The 7,034-nt window shown below is 51.1% G+C and overlaps 1 pseudogene; it reads left to right on the forward strand.

Moving 5' to 3' along the window:
• The first annotated feature begins 5,447 nt into the window (after positions 1 to 5,447).
• The window catches only part of LOC107120173, a 13,348-nt pseudogene continuing 11,761 nt past the window's right edge, over positions 5,448 to 7,034 (forward strand).

A 7,034-nucleotide genomic window follows, 5' to 3' on the forward strand; every position in this document is an offset into this window, starting at 1 on the left:
TGACGAGTCAGTATTTGTAGGCTTTATGTTCTGTTTATCCCATAGTTAAGATTTTGTGAACTAAATCACTGTGTTATCATTGTGAAGCTCACTACTGTATTATATTATTTTATTTCATTCAACTTTCTATCCCGCTCACCCCCCTAAGGGGCTCTGGGCGGCTTACAATTCTAAATGCCGAACAATCCTAATAATGACGAGTCAGTATTTGTAGGCTTTATGTTCTGTTTATCCCATAGTTAAGATTTTGTGAACTAAATCACTGTGTTATCATTGTGAAGCTCACTACTATATTATATTATTTTATTTCATTCAACTTTCTATCCCGCTCACCCCCCTAAGGGGCTCTGGGCGGCTTACAATTCTAAATGCCGAACAATCCTAATCTAGGGCCACATGTAAGTCGGGGAGGTGAAATTCCTACCAGGCACCCTTGTTCTGTAGCAGATCTTCTTCTTCCTTGCGAGGGGACAGTCCTGGCGGCGATCCTTCTTCGGCGCTGGTCTTTCATTGTTGCACCTCTCCGGCTGTCGTAACTCCGGCTGTTGTAACTCCGCCTCCAGGCCAGGACCACTTTGTACTTCTGCGCATGCTCGCAGCGGCCTCCGTCCAAGTCAGGCTCCGGCCTGCTGCGTCGCTCTGCCTCCGCACCCAGTTGGTCCAGCCTCCTTCATCCGTCGCCTCGTCTCGCCAGCCACCATTTTCCCACTGCCGCCACTCATCTCCGCTCTCTGCCGCTACAACCGAGGTGGGTGCCCCCCTGCTCTAGTAGCAGGTCCCCATTTTATCTACTTGCTCTTTAACGGGCTTTCGAACCGCTGGGTCGACATGAGCTGGGACATAGGGCCAGGAGCTCACTCTGACCGCGGTGGGGGATCGAACAGTTGAAGCTGTTCGCCCAGATGTTTTTAAAAGCAGGCTTCCCTTACTGCCTGCGCCACCGCAGCGGCTACAAGCGTGGATGGCTTCAAGAGGGAATTAGATAAACATATAGAGCAGAAATCCATCAGTGGCTATTAGCCACAAGGTATAATTAGGAACTCTCAGTCTGGGGCAAATGATACTCTGTATTCTCAGTGCTTGGGGGGGTCAACAGTGGGAGGGCTTCTAGTGTCCTGGCCCCACTGGTGGACCTCCTGATGGCACCTGGTATTTTTGGCCACTGTGTGACAGAGTGTTGGACTAGATGGGCCATTGGCCTGATCCAACATTGGCTTCTCTTAGGTTCTTAAGTTGTTAATATTGATAGTCAACTACTATGATTAAGTTATACCAATATTTTATTGCATTATTGTTTTGAAACGCCTTAGTGTAATCCCTGTGGCAGAATAGCAGCCTGGGGAGGCTGAGGCAAGGAAAATGGCCCCTATGTGGGTAAGACCTGCCAAAGTGTGCATTTTCTTCCCCAAACAGTAGGCAGAGGTGCTTTCCCAAATTAGGAAACCAGTACAGCCAAACAGGATGGGGGGCAGCACAGAAGGCCCACAATCTGGGAGTGAGGTCACCTGAATGCTCCAAAAACCCATCTTTGTGGGAAGCAGCCACAGAGCAGCCAGATGCGAGTCCAGCCGTGCCTCAGAGCCCAACCAGGAGTCTGGTCTTGAATCTGGTTGTTCTCCTGAAGACCCAGACGGCTCCCCTCCGAGACAGTCTCCGTTGCAGATGTTCGGCCCGTGGAAAGTCACCCTTCGGGCGGCTAGTTTTTCGAAAGCAATCTCATGGGGCCCTCCTGGCTGACAATATGTTTTGTCCTGAGATATTTTTTAAAATTTAGTTTTACAACATCTGCCACTGTGGAAGAATGAAAAGAAGCTTTTTGAGACTGAAATAGATGTTTAGATGTACTAGTTTCCGGAAACCATGGGGCAAGGGCGGGCGCCTGATTGCATTTCCGGTGGTAGGTCGTGGCATCCGGCGCCCGCCCATGTCCCGTCGCTAAAAGGTTTTTTCCCCCAAGTCTGCACGAGATGCGCACAAGCACCCAACAGCTCATGCGCACACTTCGTTTAAAAACAAACAACAGAGCCCCCTCCTCTTTTCCATACCCCCCGGCCACCCCCGTAGCTAGGGAATTCTTTGTGAGGGGGCCTTGGGGGGGGGCACCAGCTAATTAAATGGAAGTACAGTGCAGGTGGTAGGTTGGAGCATTTGGGGGGCATCCCAGGAGAGAGGGGCACCAGAAGAAACACTAGGAAGCCGGCCCCGTGGGCCCCATGTTAGCTACGATTTTCCACCCCCCCCCCCACTCCTGGCTCGGCCTGCTCGAGGGGAACTCTCTGCACCAGGCGGCAGAGGGGGAGGTGCAGGGTGGGTGGCGGGAGGGCGGCTTGGCTGAAGCTCCTCCTGGAGGGGACCAGACGGAGGACACAGTTTGCATTCCTCTGCATCCCTGGAAGGGGTTAAACCCGCGGAGCCTTTTGCTAGAGAGGCCGCTTCTTTGCCACGCCGCAGGAAGCTCCAGGGCAAACAGCCACGCCCCCCCATTTTCCTGCCCATGTGACTGGGGCCTTCCTTTGGCAACTATCTCAATTGAACATGCTGAAGCATCTGCGTTTGACCTGAAGGAATTGGTGACAACTGCCAAAGAAAAGGCAGCAAAATCAGAATATGATGTGCCTGAAATGGAAACAGTAAAGAGACTTTAAATTTCAACACCACAATTAACAGGATTTTTCAAAACGCTTTGTGATTTGTGGTTTTCTGTCTTTTTCTCACAATTAAAAAATAAATAAATTAGCCATTTCAACATTTGTGTTTTTAATTCTTCCTAAAACGCATTTATTTTTGAAAATTTGGGTGGGTGGGCACATGGCGCCAGAAGACCTGCTTCGGATAGCTTGGTCTGGGCTCCCCCCTCACCCCAGCAAAACCCCCAACCCAGACTTCTGGGAGGGCCGAGCAGCCTGGGGGTTCCCCGAGAATCGCGGCTCGGTGCGGAGTGACTCCCGAGGAATCCCACTCAGCTGCATTCTGGGAGGGCGCCTCTGAGGGCAGCCGGGCCCAAGTCCAGCCCAGCGGGTATGAGTGTGTGTGTCTGGGCGCTGCTCTCGGCGGGGAGGGCAGGAGGAGGAGCCTCCTCTTTCCTGGGCCTCCAGCTCTGAAAGGGTTTAAGCCGCCGAGCTGTTGGCTAGAGAGGCCGAGCAAGGGGGAGGGGGCGTAGAAGTGGTCGCTTCCGCCTGGGGGGAAGGAGAACGGTGTGGGCTTCCGGGGGGGTGTGTGCGTGTGCAGCAGCCGAGGAGAGCCGGGCAGCCGCACTCTGGGAAGGTTTCCTCGCGAGTAAGTCATCGTCTCAGTCTCGGAAGACAGAAGGTCCGCTCTCCCTCTCTGCCAAAACTTGTTGCTGCACACCACATGACAGTTAGTTGTATCAACACTGAGCAAGTTTCCCTTTGTTAGTGTGGGGCCCCTCCTGGCAGGGGCTGAAAGGCGGGATCTGAGTTCTGGAGAGCGGAATAAATTCTCCGCCAGGTTGGTCGGAGGGAGGCCCAGGAAGCAGTCCCAGGCGGGATCGCGGGGGAGGGAACCCTTCCTGCCGAGGGGGCTGCCCAAATACCTCGCCTTTGGGGCGGTGCTCCCCCCACCTGCAGTTTCCAGGGGTGGGTGTGTTATTGACCTTGTTTTATTTATTTATTATAGTCTGCCCTTTAGTGGGACTCTATGCAATCAATATATTCAATACAGTAAGCTATGCAATAAAGTTTGGGTTGGCCAACTGACCAGAAATCTGAGAAACACCATTGAAAGAAAGTATAAACATGGCATAAAAAGGTAAAGGTTCCCTTGCTCGAAAGCCAGTCGAATCCGAGTCTAGGGGTGCGGTGCTCATCTCCGTTTCAAAGCCCAAGAGCCAGCGCTGTCAGAAGACTTTCCGTGGTCATGTGGCCGGCATGACTAAACACCAAGGCACAGGAACGCTGTTACCTTCCCACTGAAGTGGTACCTATTTATCTACTTGCAATTTCCTGCTTTCAAACTGCTAGGTTGGCAGGAGCTGGAACTAGAGACGGGAGCTCACTCCGTCATGCGGCACACTCGAGTCTCGAACTGCTGAACTACCGACCTTCCACAGCCTGTAGTTCAGCGTCTTAACCACTTGAGCTTCATGTGGAATAGTAGGATCCTAATTACAGCAAACTAAACACAGTTATTTAGATGCCCTAAAGATGTATCCAAGAAACCTTGTGAAGCCTTTTGTCCAACACTACCCTATTGCTTTTTTTAGAAAAGTCCTCTTGGATCATCCAGTTTTGCTTAGTCTGTGGAAAGGCAGGGGAGTGGGGGCCTTCCTGACCCCCTCAGGCAGACCATTTGTGGGGGGCAGAATGGAGAAGGCCCCTGTCCAGGCCAGTCAGCCGGGACTGCAGAAGGGCAGTAATTCGCCTGCTCCGTCTAGCTCCTTGTAATGGCTGAGCCCTGGCATTCTGCATAAGCTGGAGATTCTCAAATGGTTTTATGCAATGTGCAGGGCATTGATCTAGCCTAGTCTCCATGTCATTGTGTCACTGGATCCTGGTAGCCAGATCAGCTGTATCAAGGGAAGGGACCATTTTTCAAGCCAGGCTGAGTTGGGAGAAAGCCCTTTTCGCAAGTGCCTTAAGTTGCTTCTCCGGCAATAAGTCTGGGTTCGGCATAATGCCGAGGCACTGAGCTGAGTTGGCAAGGGTCACCTGCACCCCATTGAAAGCGAGGAACACAACGTCCCACAAGACTTCTGCTTTCCCAACCAGTACGACTTCTGTCTTTGCAGGATTCAGTTTCAACTTGTTCACTCTTAGCAAATGAACCACGACAGCCAGGGAGACGCTGAGGACCTCTGCCCCATCCCTGCCTCTTTCTCCTGCTCCTGTTTGCCCCCAGCGGCCCTCTTCCCTGACCTGGAGAGGCCCCTCTGCCCCTTCTCCTCCGCTCGCTGCAACGGTTAAGCCCTTCCCACTCGCTTTGTCCTGGGCTCCAGTTTACCTGGAGTTGCACCCACTAGACAGACTGGTCCCCAGAAATCGGAGGCCAGGCTCATAACATCCACTGTACATTTTTAAAGAGCCCAATAGAGAGTTTTTTCTTTCATGAAGGACCCAAACAAGCATAACTTAAAAAGCTTGATATTTAATACAACCCAATGTCATTAATCCTGATCTGCAAACTAGAACACGGACACTCCTTCTGATCCACTTAGGTGTCTCTTGTCCAGGATCAGTGATAGAACTCCTTTCTCTTGATTTCTTTCTGCCTTTTTAATATCTGTTCCTCTCCCTTTTCATAGGCAAGTGAATAAGAGTGTCTTCAACAGTCGCAGGAAACCCAAGAGAAAGGGGAAGGAGATGGAAGAGGAGGACCCAGAAGGCCCTGGAACTGGCAAGAGATTGAGAAAAAGTCCCCATCCCATCCCAGCCGGGAGTGATGCTGAATTTTGGGAAAGAGCTGTGCCAGAGATCTTGGCTCAGGACACTATGACCACAGATGAGCACAGCCGACGCTTCCGGCAGTTCTGTTATCAAGAGGCCGATGGGCCCCGAGAGGTTTGCAGCCGGCTCCATGGACTTTGCCACCACTGGCTGAAGCCGGAGAGGAACACCAGGAAGCAGATCCTGGACCTGGTGATCCTGGAGCAGTTCCTGGCCGTCCTACCCCAGGACATGCAGTGCTGGGTCAGAGAATGCAGGCCAGAGACCAGTTCCCAGGCGGTGGCCCTGGCCGAAGGTTTCCTCCTGAGTCAGGCAGAGGAGAAGAGGCAGGCAGAGCAGGTGAGGGGTTTTCATTCAATCAGTTCAAGCAGTGTCCTTATCCTAAGGCTCCCCTGCCAGATATTTGTGTGTGTGTGTGTGTTAACTGCCATCCAGTTGCTTCCAACGTATGGTACCCTATGAACTAATGTCCTCCAAAACGACCTCTCGTTAGCAGACTTGCTCAGTTCTTACAAACTGAGTCATTTGAGCCCATGTTTGGTCTTCGTCTTTTCCTGCCACCTTCAGTTTTCCTAGCATTATTGTCTTTTCCAGTGACTTTTCTTCTTGCAATATCACCAAAGTATGACAGCCTAATTTTAGTCATTTTAGGTCCTAGGGAGAGTTGAGGTTTGATTTGCTCTAGAAGCCAATGATTTGTCCTTTTGGTGGCCCACCGTATCTGAGAGCCAGTTTGGTGTAATGGTTCAGTGTGCGGACTTTAGTCTGGGAGAACCAGGTTTGATTCCCCGCTCCTCCACTTGCACCTCAGAGTTCTCTCAAAGCTGTTTTCTCAAGAGCAGTTCTCTCAGAGCTCTCTCAGTCCCACCTCCCTCACAGGGTATCTGTTGTGGGGAGAGGAAGGGAAGGAGATGGTAAGGCACTCTTGAGACTCCAAGTAAAAGAAGGAGAATAGATTGGGTTTATACCCTGCCCTCCACTTGGAGTCTCAGAGCAGCCTACAAACTCCTTTCCCTTCCCCTCCCCACAACAGACACCCTGTGAGGTAGGTGGGGCTGAGAGAGCTCTGACAGAAACTGCTCTTTTCAAGGACAGCTTGCCCAAGGTCATCCAGCAGCTACACGTAAAGGAGTGGGGAATCAAACCCGGTTCTCCCAGATTTTACAAACCATACACTTAACCACTACACCAAACTAGCGGGATGTAATTCCAGCTCCTCTCCTCCTCCACACACAGTAATGGGGAATTCTGTGGCATGAATTAACTCGATCTTGGTCACCAGCAACACATCCTTACACAGGAGAATCTTTTCTAGCTCCTCCTTGGCTGCCCGTCCCAGCCTCAGTCTCCTGGTTTCTTGCTTGCTGTCTCCCGTTTGGTTGACCATGGAGACATAGAACAGAAAATCTTGAGCCATTTCAAGTTCTTCATCATTAACCTTACATTTCTGAAATTCCAGACTTTTGTCTTCTTGATGTTCAGCTGTAATCCTACTTTGGCACTTCCTGCTTTAACCTACATGGGTCATTGTTTCAAGACTTCACTATTCTCTGCCAGTAATGTGATGTCATCTGCGTATCTCAAATGTTTACTGTTTCTTCCGCAGGTTTTCACTTCTCCTCCATCTAAATT

The sequence above is a fragment of the Gekko japonicus genome, unplaced genomic scaffold (assembly GCF_001447785.1).
Source record: "Gekko japonicus isolate JY-2015 unplaced genomic scaffold, Gekko_japonicus_V1.1 scaffold4296, whole genome shotgun sequence".
Taxonomy (NCBI): Eukaryota; Metazoa; Chordata; class Lepidosauria; order Squamata; family Gekkonidae; genus Gekko; species Gekko japonicus.